Source organism: Cebus imitator, unplaced genomic scaffold, assembly GCF_001604975.1.
Source record: "Cebus imitator isolate Cc_AM_T3 unplaced genomic scaffold, Cebus_imitator-1.0 Scaffold45, whole genome shotgun sequence".
Taxonomy (NCBI): Eukaryota; Metazoa; Chordata; class Mammalia; order Primates; family Cebidae; genus Cebus; species Cebus imitator.
The window spans coordinates 13,416,744-13,434,595 of record NW_016107360.1 but is presented as its reverse complement, the minus strand read 5'-3'; the positions used below and the strand labels follow the sequence as shown (position 1 = coordinate 13,434,595).

At 38.0% G+C, this 17,852-nt stretch overlaps 1 protein-coding gene across 2 annotated transcripts in view; it reads right to left on the bottom strand.

The window, feature by feature from the left end:
* The window catches only part of CHN2 (chimerin 2), a 313,846-nt gene that overhangs the window by 275,929 nt on the left and 20,065 nt on the right, over positions 1-17,852 (bottom strand). The window lies entirely within an intron of this gene.

Below are 17,852 nucleotides of genomic sequence, written 5' to 3'. Positions count from 1 at the left end.
AACTGAAGTTTTCATAGGGAGCATAAATAACAGAAAGAAGCCTGCAAAATTTAATGGCATCCTGCATTCAACGAGCATTCAACTCTAAAATATGTGAGTGCACACCGATGGGACACATGATCAGCTCAGATGGAAAGGAACAACCTCGACCAAACCCCAACACTGTGAGAAAGATGCACCGCTATTCTAGGATGGAAATAAATATATCAGATCATTCATCGTGTTTTCAGGTTTGAAGCTACCAGAATGAAATTAGGTCTGCAAAAATTCAAGGGTGACTGCTTCTTAGACATGGAAATCCTATCTGTTGAATACAGCTCTACAGGAAAAAGAAAAAGGAGAGCTAGTGAATATTGTTTCTCAGAGGGAGAAAGCAGCTGTGACTCCGGGAGAGTCATTTAGTAAGGCTTCCTGGCTGTAGACATAAAAGAATGAGAAGAAATCTGACGAGATGAGAATAAGAGCTGGCCACTAAACTAGAGAAAAGGTTAGGAAAATTCAAAGGATTTTTTTTTAAATAGCTTTGAAAGGAAGACTGAAAGAAACAGTAAGAAAAGAGAAATTTTTATTTTAAAGTCCCATTTCTCACTAATTCTGACTATAAAAAAAAAAAAAAAAAGACAGCAGGGTCCTGAATCTTTTGTCTCCCAATGAAGTCCTCATAAAATGTCTTAGGTTTAAAAGTCTGTTTACAAATCCAAAGAGGAATTTCCTCTCTGGCCTTTCTCAGCCACAGCCCAGGGTCTCAGTAGTCAAAGTGTGCCCCTTCTGTTCCCAACACAATCACCAGGAATCCTACGATTCAGAAACAAAGACACTGGAGGGAAAAGTTGCTGCTGTTTGTGTAAGGAAAAGTGGTTTATGCTTCAAAGGATTGACCAGTTCTGTAAGATTATTAGAAATAAAAATAAATACTTAAACTGCAATAACCTGCAAACACCCAATTAGTAAGATGATCTGTTCAGGGAGGAATCATGATCACATGTGATGATAAAGATGAACAGCAAGCAACGTACAACCAAAAAAGGAAACACCCTGTTTAACTAAAAATGCAGAATGTTCAAGCAGCAGCCCGTATTTCCCTTATACACTGTAACCAATAATTTAAAGTGCTAATGATAGTATCAGAGCTATAATTTGGTCCCAAAAGAAACATCTAAAAGTCTAAAATAAATAAGTTGGAAAACACCCTTTCCCAAAAGTGCTGTACCAATTTTTTTTTTACTTATTTCCATAACAGTATCCCTATGCAATCTCTGGGCTTTGCTGAGAACATTACCTTACCATTAAGGAGGTATCTTTTTGTTGCCGTTGCTTAATAGCTCAGTACATCAGATGAGGGGAAATAAATGGCACAGCACACGAAGTGGGGATAGGCTGCTTATGAGTAATGTAGTAAAGACATGTATGTAGATAATATTTTCCTTTTATATAAAAATGATGCCATTGAGGGCAGGCGCGGTGGCTCATGCCTGTAATCCCAGCACTTTGGGAGGCTGAGGTGGGCAGATTGCGAGGTCAAGAGATTAAGACCATCCTGGCCAACATGGTGAAACCCTGTCTCTACTAAAAATTAAAAAATTAGCTGAGTGTGGTGGCACATGCCTGTAAACCCAGCTACTCTGGAGGCTGAGGCAGGAGAATCGCTTGAACCAGGGGATCGGAGGTTGCAGTAAGCCAAAGTTGCATCACAGCATTCCAGCCTATGTGGCGGAGTGAGACTTTGCCTCAAAAAAAAAAAAAAAAAGAAGGTGCCATTGAACATTCTCCTCCTCCAAAGCACACACCATTTCTCCTAATGGTGGTGAATTTTTGCTCATTTCACCACACTCTCTCCCCATTCTTCTGCTAACAAACAACCTGTTTGCTGTGGCTGCAGAGCACCGTGGCAGTATTTAAACAGTGGAACAATTACCAAGGTCACACTGGCTTCTTATGCAACCAACTTTGAGCTGAAGTTAAGCCAGAAGATACACAGTGATGAACAGAATATTTTTCCCAAACGCAAGCACACTACTGGGCCAGACACATGCCATATAGTTTATTGGAACTTTTCCATGTCCTGCTGCCAGGCTCATCACTTAGCAGTCTGGTATGCTGGAAAAAAAGATTTCTGAATTCCTAGCTGTGTGATCACAGACCAGACAAGTGACCTTGCTATACCGCATCTGCAAAATGGGCCTAATAAAAACACTTGCTGGCCCCATAAGGTATTTTAAGATGCAAACTGATTATATACCTGGATATACCTTGTAATGGATAAATATTAGAATACAATGTATAGACCTGAGGAAATAAAGAATTGTCACTACAGGAAATGAAGACAGTTTTGCAGATAAGACACAAATGTGTTTCAAGATTTGGGAATGTTAAACAGGGACGGATATCATTTTTTGGAGGAAAAAAAGACAAAAATCAGACCATTTGACTATCTTTAAATATGTAAAAATCTTTCATTGAGCAGTTGAAACAAAAACAACTGAATTAAATATACTTTTTTTTTAAATTTTATTTTTAAGAAAGAGGAGGCCTGGCACAGTGGCTCATCCCTGTAATTCCAGCACTTTGGGAGTCTGAAGCAGGCAGATCACTTTAGGACAGGAGTTCAAGACCAGCCTGGTCAATATGGTGAAACTCCATCTCTACTAAAAGTACAAAAATTAGATAGGCATGGTGGCACATGTCTGTAATCCCAGCTACTTGTGAGGCTGAGGCACGAGAATCACTTGAGCCTGGGAGGCAGAGGCTACAGTAAGCCAAGATCACACCACTATACTCCAGCCTGGGAGACAGGATGAGACTCCGTCTCAAAAAAAAAAAAAAAAAAAAAAAAAGAGGAATTGGCTTTACACTGTTTTACAAAAGATTTAGGTAAGTTATTTTTACAAATAATTTTTGTTCAGTATGAGTTGGGATATAGTGAGACAATACAATGTATGTCCCTAGAAATCTTAACTAGGTAAACACTTTTCTGAGGCAACAAAATACAAGCATTCCAGAAAACAGCCAAATGATCTTGGATAGCCTTCTATAGCAAAGTTGGCACTTTTTTTTATCTAAAGGGCCACACAGTGAATACTTTAGGCTTTCTGGGCCACAGAAAGTTGCTGGCTGTCAAAGAACTCATCTCTGCTAGGGTAGTGGGAAAGCAGCCATCGGCAGTACCTAAACTAAAGGGCACAACTGGGTTCCATAAAACTTTTCATTATTTGAGACCGGATCTGCCTCTGTCCCCCAGGCTGGAGTGCAGTGGTGTGATCTCAGCGCACTGCACTCTTGACCTCCTGGGCTTGAGCAATCCACCCACCTCAGTGCATGCATAGTGGCATGTGCCTGTAGTATCAGCCTCCCAAGTAGCTGATACTACAGGCACATGCCACTATACCCATGGGGTCTCCCCACGTTGCCTAGGCTGGTCTTGAACCCCTGGGCTCAAACAATCTTCCCGCCCTCTGGAAGAGTTAATATTAGAGGGGTGAGCCACCATGCCCAGCCCCACTGAAACTTTATTTACAACAAAAGGTGTCAAGCTGGATTTGGCTGGTAGGCCATCGTTTTCCAATTCTTAATCTAAAGGTTCTTTCCAGTCCTAGGATTCTAATCTGCAAAACACAGCTACAGCAAATGGTGAAAAACCAAATGAAAATGAAAAATCCAGTACACTGCTGAATCTGAGTGGTATGTCACTGGAGCCAGTGCCATTCTTTCTGTCTGGGGCTTGGGAATATAATTAATAGATCTTTGTAATCAGCTCATTAGGATAATACATCATCAGTGATTTTTTTTCCTTTTTAGCAAAACATAAAAATGTTTACGTATGTTTATAGCTGTGATACCCAGACTTTGTAATCCAAGTGTATAATATTACAATCTGGTGCACTAGGAAGCATATGCCATCTGCTCAGCTTCTTCATCCTGTCTGCCAATGGGAAGTATTTTTAGATAAGGTAAAGACATGTGTGGGTAGACACTACCTTGGTCCTTTTCTAGCTGCTACTCTTTTGTCACTCTTTTATCTCATCCTTCTTCCGCACCCATCCCACTCTTGCAAAGCAGACTGAAACAACACCGTTATTGCAAGGAGGAGGTCAAGCAGGGAGGAGCTGGTTAGGGCAGGCGAGGGAGCCACAGCTGGGCAAACCACATCCCAGGAGCTTTCAGGGTGAAAGCTGGCGATTGAGTCCACCCTTGAAACCGTGGACCAGAAAGAAGAGCATGTTCGGAAGTCAGGCTCAAGTGGGGCGGAATGGGAGCCAAAGGAAGAGTGGGCGTGAAAGCAGAGCTCAGGAAGGAGGGCGGCTACAGTATCAGAGGCTCATTTTCCTGGCACCCTGCCCCAGGGCATGTAGGTGGATTGGTCTCCTTGAAACCTTGGGGTCAAAGGAAATAAACAACCCCCCTTACTAGTGTGCCTGCAGCCAAAGCACCTTGGACTTTGATTATGTCAAATTCTCGGACTTTGATGTATTTATTTCCTGATATTGCCCAATGAGGTGTTTTTGTTTTTTGCTTTTTTGGTCTAACAAGTAAGAGGAAACCACATACTATTGGCCTAGACATTCTAAAGATGTAATACACACACATATATACTTATTATGCATATTCATATTACACATTCACATACAAATATGGGTATACCCATGTATATGCATACAGTCACGTGCGGCTTAACAATGGGGTATGTTCTGAACAATTCACTGCGAGGTGAGTTCATGTTGTGTGAACATCACAGCATGTGTCTACACAAACCTAGACAGCATATGCTGTGGCTACAAAGCTGTATAGCATGTTCAATAGTGAATACTGTAGGCAATTATAGCACAATGGAAAGTATTTGTGTATCCAAACATAGCAAAGGTATAGTAAAAATACTGCATTGTAATCTTATGGAACCACTGTAGTATATGCAGTCTGTTGACAAGGGAACATCGTAATGTGGCATGTGACTCTCTCTCTCCATACACACACACACACACACACACACACACACACACACACACACAAATTGTGTTTACAGGTTTTTTTCTGAGGTAGCTTCTACGTTAATTAGAAGCAGTAAGTGGTAGATACCCGGATTTTAAGGTAACTTAATACCATGTTTAGATCTTAAAAAATAGACATGGCCTGAGAACTTGTCATACGATCTGAAGCCTCTAATTTAACGATAAGCTTGTTGAACGCCAGCATCCGTGGATGGAGTATTTTCCAACCTTGATTTATTAATGGGAAACTCAGGCTAAAACAAGGAAAAGGGGAAATTCTTTTGAACTTGGACTACAGATACTTGGCATGTATCTCTTAGGTTGTTTGTATTCCAAGTGACAGATGACAGAATCACCAATTCCAACTGGTTTAAGCTAAAGAGTGGGGGACAAAGGTGCTGAAGAAGTCAAAAGATTAGGAATAGAACTTCAACCACTACTGGATTCAGGTTCCAACAAAGACAATCAGAATTCAGTTCTCCATCTCTCAGCTCTGCCTCCACAGGAGTGTGGTCTGTCTCAGGTCCCAGGCAGATCACAGCAAAACCACTACAGTTCAGAAGCAGCAAGCAAAAGCCAGAGCAATGGTTGATAATTCCAATGAGGCTTCATTCCCTTTCTGGGCCAATCCCTGAGGTTCTGAGCAAAGCTGGAGTCATGGGCCACCCCAGGAAGTTGCAGACCTATCTGGACTTATGATAAAGTGGACACCATAAGAAAATTAGGGGTTTTTACCATGAGAAGGAGTAGTTCTTGACAGCAGACAAACCTTTAACAAGGAACTCAGTACATCCATCCCTCTAGAACAAGGAACAATGTAATGATGTAAAGGATGCTGATGGCAGAAAGATCACTGAGTTGGAAAAGTGACTCTAAGTCAGAAAAATACGAAAATTGAATGTGAATCATTTAATGTAGGCTGCAGTGCCCAGCAAGGTTTAGAGACATCTTCTCAAGAAGCTGCCTGGAGGGGCGCGGTGGCTCATGCCTATAATCCCAAAACTTTGGGAGGCCAAGGCAGGTGGATCATGAGGTCAGGAGATTGAGACCATCCTGGCTAACATGGTGAAACCCCATCTCTACCAAAAATACAAAAAATTGGCCGGGCATGGTGGCACACACCTGTAGTCCCAGCTACTTGGGAGACTGAGGCAGGAGAATCGCTTGAACTCGGGAAGCGGAGGTTGCCGTGAGCTGAGATCACACCACTGCACTCCAGCCTGGATGACAGAGCAAGACTCTGTCTCAAAAAAAAAAAAAAAAAAAAAAGAAGTGGCCTGCCACACCAACAGCGGGAGCCCCTGAGAAAACAAGATCCACTAACTCTGCCGAAACACACAGCCTGCAGTAATGCTGGCCTAAGCTCTGAAAGGATAGTCCTAGAATAGTCTAACAACACGGCAGCATCATGTCCTATCTTGCCACAGATCTAATGTCTTGAGGTCGGGGACCATTTACGACACCTTCATCTGCACAGCAGTGATGGGAACTGTGTGTGTGTGTGTTCGTTATGACTTCACTGGCAGCCTTTTTCATTCTCCATTATGTAGATGGGAAACTTAAGGACTAGGTTAAGGAAACTCATTTCAGGGGAAAACAAAGACAAAAATAGGTTATCAAAAACTTCAAAATAAAATTATTTTCATTACATTATGTGGGGCATGCATGGAAAACATTAAGAGCAAAATAGGATCACCAAGATAATTCCACAGAAAACTTGAACAGTCACAGCATAGGTAAATTGACATAGATTTGGCTGGATTTTCATTTAGAGTTTTAATATTGAGTATTTCACTCCCTATGCTGCTATACACATAACAGCATATGACATTTTAGCCACATTCTTAAAATACACAGGCTCAAGCTGATGCTAGTGGTTACTGTGCACGGTAAATAAATAGGATAAAGTTCTGTGATGTGTCCAAGAAGGAACTAAGACAGTAACTGTCTTTATGGCAGGAAATACTACCTTTCTTAAAAAACAACAACAACAAAAAACTACACATTGGACACAGTGGCTCATGCCTGTAATCCCAGCACTTTGGGAGGCTGAGGTGGGCGGATCACCTGAGGTTGGGGGTTTGAGACCAGCCTGCCCAACATGGAGAAACCCCGTCTCTACTAAAAATACAAAATTAGCCAAGCGTGGTGGCACATTCCTGCAATCCTAAGTACTCAGGAGTGTGAGGCAGGAGAATCACGTGAACCCGGAAGGCAGAGGTTGTGGTGAGCTGAGGCAGCACCATTGCACTCCAGCCTGGGCAACAAGAACAAAACTCCAACCAAAACAAAACAAAAAATCAGATGTGCCGTTTTCAGCTGACTATAAAAAAATCAGTGATTCTTGTTTGCATTTCATGTTGCTATACTCTGGGCTGCGCTATCCCCAGACTTACTTAGCTTACATCATGGAAGTTTTCAAAAAGTCTAAACCCTTAAGGACTTTTGTTCATTTTTCCCCACTCATAATAATAGATTTCTGAAACATCATTTAAATATGTTAAATTTCCCTTCATTTTTCTACGTATTTGTAACACTACAGGCAATCAATTGAGAAAAGACGGCTCATTGTTCTGTTTTTCCCCACAGAGAATTTGTCTCAAAAGATGTTTTTTAAGAAGAAAGTTTAATACATCTCCCTAGCCAGCTCAGAAATTGCTATAAATTCAAAATTCATTCTTGTACAATGTTCTTAATTATAGGTAATCTTTCTGTGTTAGTTTAATTCTATCCTATTTATCTTCTAAAGTAGAATGACACATTGCAAATACCATTTGGGGAGTTTTATTAATAAACACCGAATCCCATGGCTTGTAGGACATGTCTCGGAATAATGTTTTAACTAGAGTAATGCTCGGTGACTAACAGCCTTTCAATAGTAACTGTCCCCTCAATGTGAGGCCAGGCATCTTTTCCAGTGTGATTAGTGGTGATTCCTCAAAAATTGGTCTCAAAGTGCTCACAGCAGGTGATTAGCTCCAGTCTCCTCTCGCCTTCAAAATATGCCAAGGATTATCGGCTTTGTTCTACTTCTAGATTAGATTTTCCATATCCTGTAAAACCAGGATAGAAACCAAGAGTGATGCTAAACAGCAGCACTAATGTCCTATACCATCAAACTCAGTTTTGCAAAATTAATAGTTGGAGATAATGCTCTAAACATGCATATACACACTCCATAGAAATGGCTAGCCAGAAGGGCTCGTGCACACACTCACACGCACGGTTTTTTATATATTGGTTTTGGTGGGCTGATCTGGGAACTTCATCGCTGTATGTGATATTGTTTGCTATTGCTTCTTTTAGAGCCCATACATATCTATGAGCCCAAACAACTAACCTGCGATCAAGTTTGCATATCTGATAGCAACCTATCTTTCCAGGCTCATTCTGTATGTCCAGGTACAACAGGACAATGTTATGATGAGGCCATGTTTTCCTCCCCTTGATTTAGAAAAATTATGGATTAATTTAAATTATTTGTGAAGTATTTGATGACAATAAGGAGAAAAAGTCACATTCACATTCTATGTGTTTTCAATCTATAAGGAGTTTGAAAAGGGCTCCGTTTCAGAGTTTCAGATCTTTGGCTTTTGCATTTCCCTGCAACTAAAAGCAATCTTGCTGTGACTGAAAATGGAGGTGTCAACTCAGGCAGGCTACAAATTGCCAACCGAGGGAATAGCCATTTAAAATTACTTCCAAAGCCCAAATAAATTCTCCTGAATGGAAATCTGCCTTTATCCCTATTTTCTATCTCCAGAGATGATATGTGTTTTACTCATTATGAATCATTCTCTCCATTCCTTTCTACTAAGGTAAAGGAGAATGAGAAAAATACACTTACAGCCAGCACTACGCTGGGCTCTGTTTATGGCATAAGGAATGTAACAAATAAGATTATCCAGTGATTTAACATACGAAAAAATACAACTTAGTTTGAACAGCACTTTAGCAACTATGAGATTATTTTAAATACAGAAACGAAAACTTGGAAAATGCTTTGTTAACTTTAAATCCCCATACGGATTAGCTATTCCAGTCCATTTCAATTGTTCCCTACAAGAACCTCTTTGGTAAACAGAGAAGATATAACCTCCCATAATTTCTGCAGATACCTAAAACTGGGACAAAGGTACTAAGTGACGAGGGTCACACAGTTAGTAATGGCAGAAATGGCCCCTGAATCTTTAGCTTCTGAATTTCTCTCCAGTAATCTCTCCTTAAACCAAGCAGGATTTAGAAATAAGCTCTGTTTGTGCATTCAACACACATAGAAAAAACTTTTGTATTGTGAAGTTCCTTCTCATTATAACTTAATGTTACTTAGCTATGTATATAACTTAATTAAAATTTAATAGTGCCTGACCATGGCCTAAAAGTCTATCTTTTTCAGTTATATTTACTGTGTTTACATAGAATATCACTTAATCACAAATGGTTTCATAATTTTTCATAATTGGAACATTTCTGGAAGAAAAAAAAAAAGCTACATTAATGATTAAGAAGGGCTTAATTCAGACAGCAATCCCACCGAATTGTTCATGTTTCAGAAGTGGCCCTTAGAATGTTCCAATTTTAGAACATCAGCTGCCACAGTCCTTCCTGCCATGTTTATTTGCTGCTGCTCCTCCTGCAGCATTGTCAACAGTCTGGCCCACCTTTCCCTTGATGAAAGGCTTCCTGTTCTTGAAACAGAAAAGTGTTGAATATCACTGCCTATAGGGTTTTAGAGTCAAGTCAAAAGAATTTTAAGAGTTTTAAGTCCATAAAAAATGGTGCATGGGTATGGTGTCAATACATCACAACTCGAATTTTAGGTCATTACTGGTGAAAGGGCAAAGTAGTGAGATCACATTAGAAACCTGTTGGGCAGTAGTTTGTAAAGCTGAATATACTACATGCATCTCACAACCTAGCAATTCCATGTGTATATAACAGAAATGTGTGCATACGTGAATATATAAGAATATTCATAGCAGTTAGGCGCAGTGGCTCACACCTGTAATCCCAGCACTTTGGGAGGCTGAGGCAGGTGGATCACGAGGTCTGGAGTTCAAGACCAGCCTGGCCACGATGGTGAAATCCTGTGTCTACTAAAAATACAAAAATTAGCCTGGCATGGTGGCTGGCACCTGTAATCCCAGCTACCTGGGAGGCTGAGGCAGAGAACTGCTTGAACCAGGGAGGCAGAGATTGCAGTGAGCTGAGATTGCACCACTGCACTCCAGGCTAAGCGACAAAGCAAGACTCCAACTCAAAAAAAAAAAAAGAATATTCATACCAACATTTTTTGTAATAATCCTAAACTGGAAGCAACCCAAGAGTCTATCAGTAACAGAATGAGTAAGTGTATAGAGATAAATTTATAGAATTTGGAATCACCTACAGCAAAAAAAGAATGAACCACAGGTAGACATAATGTATAGACAGATCTCAATATATGGATGTTGAGTAAAACAATCCATACATAAAAGCGTACATAAATAATTCCATGCATATGAAATGCAAAAACAGGCAAAATTAATTTATAGTTATGAAGTCAGCACAGTGATTAATATGGGGAATGGTGATAATTAGTGTTTCATTGCAAGACCTGAGTATATTCGCTACATCTACCTGAATGGTATAAGAAGACAAGACTAAATCAATGAGAGGGGTTTGGGATGCCACCGCCAAAAACTGGAAGAAGATCTGATCACCTAGGGTTCTAACCATAAGGACAGAGAATACAGAGTGAATTTTCCCCACGTCACCGAAAATCTGCAATAGTAGCTTGACACTGTCAGTCTTTCACATTTTAGCAATTCTGGCGGGTAGATAGGTGGTGGCATGTAATTATTATTTTTATTTGCATTTCTCTCATGACCAATAACATTGAGCATCTTCTTATGTTTACCGTAAATTGTGATATTCTCTTCTCTGAAAGCCTTTTCAAGTATTTTGCCCAAATTTTTTGGGTTGACTGTACTTTTCCAACTGCTGTGTAAGATTCTTGACATATTCTGGATACAACTACTTTGTTGGATATACATATATCTGTAACAATGACTGCCAAACTCGATTCTATTCCTCTGCTCTATTCATGTACCTTAAGCCAATACCATACTATCTTAATTACTGCAGCTTTATAATAAGTCTTAATATCTAACAACGTAAGTTCTCCATGTTTTTTCTTCTTTAGTTAGTATTGCTTTGGTTATTCTTGGTGCTTTATATTTCCACTTATATTTTTGAACCAGTGTGACACTTTTCACAAAATTAACTGATTTTTATTGGAATTGCATTCAATCTATTAATCAAATTAGGGGAAACTGTATCTTTACAATCATCTAATCTGGACACGTGGTGATATCACTCTATTTATTTAAATAATCTTTAATATTTCTCAATATATTTTGCAGTTTTCATTGTAAAGGTTTTGAACATCTCTCATTAGATTTATTGCTTCTTAATTGTGAATTCTCTATTCTGTGTCTGTGTATCTGTTTTTGTACCAGTACCACTGAACATCTCTCATTAGATTTATTGCTTATTTTTGAGTTCTCTATTCTGTTCCATTGGTCTCTGTGTCTGTTTTGTACCAGTACCATGCTGTTTTGGTTACTGTAGCCTTGTAGTGTAGTTTCAAGTTAGGTAGCACGATGTGCCCACATTGTTCTTTTTGCTTTGGATTGTCTTTGCTATTCAAGATTTTTGGCTTCATATAAATTAAAAAATTTTTTTTCTAATTCTATAAAGAATGTCAATGGTAGTTTAATAGGAATAGCATCGAATCTGTAAGTTACTTTGGGCAGCATGGCCATTTTCATGATATTGATTCTTCCTATCCATGAGCATGTAATGTTTTCCATTTGTTTGTGTGCTCTCTGATTTTCCTGAGCAGTGGTTTGTAGTTCTCCTTGAAGAGGTCCTTCATTTCCCTTGTTAGTTGTATTCCTAGGTATTTTATCCTTTTTGTAGCAATTGTGAATGGCAGTTTGCTCATGATTTGGCTCTCTGTTTGCCTGTTGTTGGTGTATAGAAATGCAAGCAATGTTTGCACATTGATTTTAAAGATCTAGAAGCAGAAATACCATTTCACCCAGCAATCACATTACTGGATATATACCCAAAAGAATATAAATCATTCTATTATAAAGATACATGCATGTGTATGTTCATTGCAGCTCTATTCACAATAGCAAAGACATAGAATCAACCCATTTGCCTATCAATGATAGATTGGGTAAAGAAAATGTGGTACATAGAAACCATGAAATACTATGCAGCCATAAAAACAAATGAGATCATGTCCTCTGGAGGGACATCAATGGTGCTGGAAGCTGTTATCCTCACCAAACTAACACAGGAATAGAAAACCAAACACCCCATGTTCTTACTTACAAGTGGGAGCTAAACAATGAGAACACATGGACATATGGGGAGAACAATACACTGGAGCCTGTTGGGATCAGGAAGGGAGAGCATCAGGAAGAATAGCTAATGGATGCTGGGCTTAATACTTAGGTGATTGGTTGATCTGTGCCGCAAACCACCACGACACACATTTACCTATGTAACAAACCTACACATCCTACACATGTACCATGGAACTTAAAAGCTGAATGAAAAAAAAAAAGATTTGCTGCTAGGTACTTGATTTTTTAACATTACTATAAACAGTTTAAAATTTCATTTTGTATTTATTTGTTGTTAGTATAGAGAGAGTTGATTTTTTTTACACTGACCTTGCCTCCAGCATTCTTGTTAAAGTCACATTATTTTCAATAATTTTGTAGATAATTTTATATTTTCTATGTATATAATTATATCATTTGTGGCAAACAGTTTTACTTCATCCTTTTCAATCTTCATCATAATTTTTTCTTGGCTTATTGCATTGGTTAAAATTGACAGTTGGTGATAGTGAACACTCTTTCCTTGTTCCCAAACTCAGAGAGAAATCATTTATTACTTTATCATTAAGTATGAGGTTACATAACATCAAGGAAATTCCCTTCTATTAGTTTGTTGAGAATTTTTATTATAAGCAAGTGTTGAATCAAATTAGTTTTCTTTATCTACTGAAATAATGACATAATTTTCCTCTGATTCTTTTAATGAGGCTTTGATTTATTTTTATTTATTTATTTATTTATTTATTTTTGAGATGGAGTCTCACTCTGTTGCCTAGGCTGGAGTGCAATGGCCCGGTCTTGTCTCACTGCAACCTCCACCTACTGGGTTCAAGAGATTCTCCTGCCTCAGCCTCCTGAGTAGCTGGGATTACAGGTGCAAACCACCACACCTGACTAATTTTTATATCTTTAGCAGACATGGGGTTTCTCCATGTTGGCCAGGGTGGTTTTGAACTCCTGACCTTGTGATCCACCCGCCTCGGCCTCCCAAAGTGCCGGGAGTGAGCCACTGCACCAGGCCGACTGGTTTTTAAATGTTAAATTAACCATAAATTCCTAAAATAAATCCCTTTTGAGCATGACATATTCTTTTATTTATCTCTGAACTTGATTTGCTAAACAAATATTTTAAGATTCATGAAAGATACTGGCTGGTGATTTTCTTTACTAGAAAGTTCTTATCAAACTTGGGTTAGGTTGATTTCACACAAGTTAAGAAATGTTTCATCTTTTTCTATTTTCTATAAGAGTTTTTGTAAGATTGGCATTATTTCTTCCTTAAATATGTGGAAGAATTTATTACTAAAGCAATATGGGTCTGAAACTAAATTTCAGGGAAGGCATTTAATTGTAGCTTCAATTTATGTCCATTTTGTTAAGTTGTATTTTTACAGAAAGGTGTCAATTTTATCTAAGATGTCAAATTTATTGACATATAATTGATTATAATATCTTACTATCTTTTTGATCTCTATGACATGTAGTGGTGATACCTTTTTTTTTTCTGAAATTCCTAATTTGTCTTTTCTCTTTTTTTTTCCTTGATTGGTTTACTAAAGATTTACCAATATTAATCTTGTCAAAAAAATCACAGTTGTGTTAATTTTAAAATATTGTATATCTTTTTCTACTTCTATAATTTCTGCTTATTTTTGCTTTTTGTCTTCTTATCTTTTTTCTTAATTATTTTTATTTATTTATTTATTTTGAGATAAGATCTCCCTCTGTGGCGGCCCAGGCCAAAGTGCAGCGGTGTGGTGTGATCTTGGCTCACTGCAACCTCCATCTCCCAGCTTCAAGTGATTACCATATTTGGATTTAATTTGCTGATTATTTTCTAGTTTGAGTTGGAGGTTTGAATCATTTACTTTCAACATTTCCTTTTTTCTACTACATACATACTAAAAATATAAATTTCCCTGTAAGTATTGGTTTAGTTTCCATCTCACAAGCTTTTACATATTGCATTTTCATAATCTTCACACTTACCTCAACATATTTTCCCATTTATAATTTTTTCTTGCACATGTTATTTAGAAACACTTTCGCTAATTTACAAACATTTGAAAATCTCATAGGTATCTATTTTTGAATCCTAATTTTATACTTCTCAGAATATGTACAGTAATTCTAGTCCACTGATATTTATTGACACATAATTTATGGCCAAGATAAATTCTATGTTGTTAACTGTCCCATGAGCACTTATAAGAAGGACCCGTATACATTTGAAAAGAATGTAGCTGTTGGATGAAATACTGTATATTCATCAACCAGGTAAAGTTGTTTAATCATATTTTTCAATTTCTTTGTTGACTGTCATCTTCCTAAAATTATTTTCCAATAATGATTTTTGGATTTGTCTATTTATCCCTTGAGTTTTGCCTGTTTGCTATACAAAATTTGAAGATGTGTCCAGTGCCTACAAATTTAAGATTGGTGTAACTTTTTTTTTTTTTTTTTTGAGGACAGAGTTTCACTCTTGTTACCCAGGCTGGAGTGCAATGGCGCGATCTCAGCTCACTGCAACCTCCACCTGCCAGGTTCAAGCGATTCTCCTATATCAGCCTCCCGAATACCTGGGACTACAGGTGCATGCCACCATGTCCAGCTAAGTTTTTGTATTTTTAGTAGAGATGGGTTTTCACCATGTTAGCCAGTATGGTCTTGATCTCCCGACCTCGTGATCTGCCCACCTTGGCCTCCCAAAGTGCTGGGATTACAGGCATGAGCCACCCCGTCTGGTCAACTTCCTTTTATCATTAACAGATATCCCTCTTTATCTCTAGCGGTAATTTTTGCATTAAAGTCTACTTTGTCTGATATTAATATAGTTATAGCTTTTAGTTAATTTTTGCATGGTATATCAATCTCTAACATTTTACTTTCAATCTTTCTCAGTCTACATAGTGTATCTTAAATGTTAAACTTAGTAAAGTATCTTAAAACCTACTATATTTAAACTTACTACAATTGGTTATCTGTACCCAATCTGGCAATCTTTTAATAGGAATGTTGAAACCACTTATACTTAATATAATTACTGCTATAGTTTCTTATAAGTCTACAATTTTAATTTGTTTTCCATTTATCACACCTATTCCTTGTTCCTGTACTTCTTTTTACTTTCTTTTTAGTCAATCAAGTTGTCTTTTAAATTATTTTCTCCCTTATTAGCATTTCAATTGAACTTATTTTATTATTTTAATGATTATTCTAAAGATTAGAAAATACATGTTCGACTTATGTCAGTCCTTTTTAAATTAGTAATTGTAACCTTTCCTAAACAATGTTTCTAAACAGCTTACTACACAGTGGTGGGAAACAGTGAGTGTTTCTTTCATTACCTTGCTACACTTGAGTATAATTTGGCCTTAGCTTGAGGAGAGTCTACTTTTTCAGGTCTTGAATGCAGCCCCCGGCCACTGTTTTCAAAACCCACCCCTTGTGAGTCAGGATTAATAAGCATTGGATCAGCCTTTGACAGAGCCAGTCACATTTAAAACAGCCTAAACCTCTTGTCTGTATTAGAACCCAACTTTAAAATGTGTATCTTACTAGGATATAACCTTTTAACACAGATATTGTATAATTCCACCACTCCACATGCCTACCTTCATGAGGCATGACTTCTGCTGTCTGGTATTTACAGTTACATGTGAAAAGAGAGTTATGCTGGCAAGCAAGGGAGTGGAAGGTGAGGACTGGGGGATGGGTGGGAGGGGACATCACAATCCCTAATGAGGCTAATATCCGCCCTTTACAGCTTTGTAATTACTTCCAATTCATGGTATCTTTTTAACTGTCTTTTTTTGAATGTAAGATGAAAAGGGTTAAAACTACAGGCTTAAACTAGTTTTATTAATATCTGAACTCTACCAGTCAATTTCATGTTTTAAGAAAATGCATGTCAGCTGATTGCAATGCTAGCTCATCAGGATGATAACCCATCCAGGGAATCCTGGTGAAACTACTTTATTGCCAGTTCCTTCAAATTCAGGAAGAGACATACGCTTCCTTGCGTGTAAGCATTAGTTCACATTCAGATTAAACTGCCTTCCAACCGGCTGCCCAAGGGATGATGCTGAGATGGCAAATTATCAGATACGTATCTTTTATTCAGATATCCTTAGGAGCACGTGTACATGTTAAAGGAAATCGCTTTTATTTGCTCCAAGCTACTGCAGGAAGAACTAGAATTAAAAAGAGTAAACCCAAAGGACTTTGGGGCCTTAAAGACATCCTATAACCTATATCCCAACTAAATATTTGTATTCAAATAAAAAAGCACTGTTAGGGTTCTTTCTTCATGAAGATTAATTTTCTATTTTAACTAGAAATATTTGATACATCAGAATCTTCAAGACACTTTTGGCTAACAAAAGTGCCAAGTGCTGGTATTAAATATATCCACAACAGCCTTCGAAGTTTACACGTTAACGCAGGTCATGATTTTAAGGGTTTTTTTTCCATTCAAACTGAAAGACTGATAAACAGCCCTTGAGTGGTCTCCAGATAGGCTGCTGAAGTTAAGGAATGTCCCGCATGCATTTAGTTAGTTAAAAACATGCTGAGTCTTACATAATTACTGTGTTGAAGCAATGGCAGTGGTAGAGCAATAGGTCAGATAACTACTGTGGTTTACTCAATGCAAGGCACAGCCTGAGATAATATAAAAATAATTATATGCACAAACCAGATTTTCCAAACTGCTTATTTAGTTTTCTAGGTCAGTATAGCTGGTCAAATCCCTCTGAAAGTTAAGTTTTCCAGCTGACCGTGAATGGTTAGTTCGCTTACATTATTTCTGTAAAAGGCTGCATGTATTTAGATGTTCAAAGGACTATAATATTTATTCTGACTCTCTGGAGGTTTTTTTCTCCTAATAAGTACTGTTAGTATGCTGGGGAGAAAGAGCAGATTAAAAGCTGTACTCCTGTAAAAGCTTAATACCATCTTCATTACCGTGTAGTTAAAACTTCAGGTACATACAAATAAGTTCCAAACTGCCTAAGACAAAGTTCACTCAACCATGCAAACATAGCATTCTCGTTTCATAAGTATAAATTTCCTCTTCATTCTGATTCATTTGAGGCTCAACACTCTGCACTAAAAAATTGCCACAGTATTATTTTACCTTTATAGAAGAAAAAAATGATAGTATCATTTTTTTTGGTGATAATATCATTTTGGTCCTTGTGATTTCCAAGCTAGATCAGAGGTTTCAGAAATTTAAAGCATCCGCTATCTTAAATCAACATAGATCTGAGCTAGCTCACTGAGAGGCTGACTGGGGCAGAGAGAAGAGCTCAGCCCCAACGTGACAGGAAGCAGGAAGAAGGGCAGAGGCCAAAACCTTAGCAGAATACTAAGCTAAAAAGCGACAAAGAAAGAAATGTAATTTGATAATGGATCTTATTTGAAGATTTGCACCAAGTGATAATAGACAGTTTTAGGAAATATGGCCAGT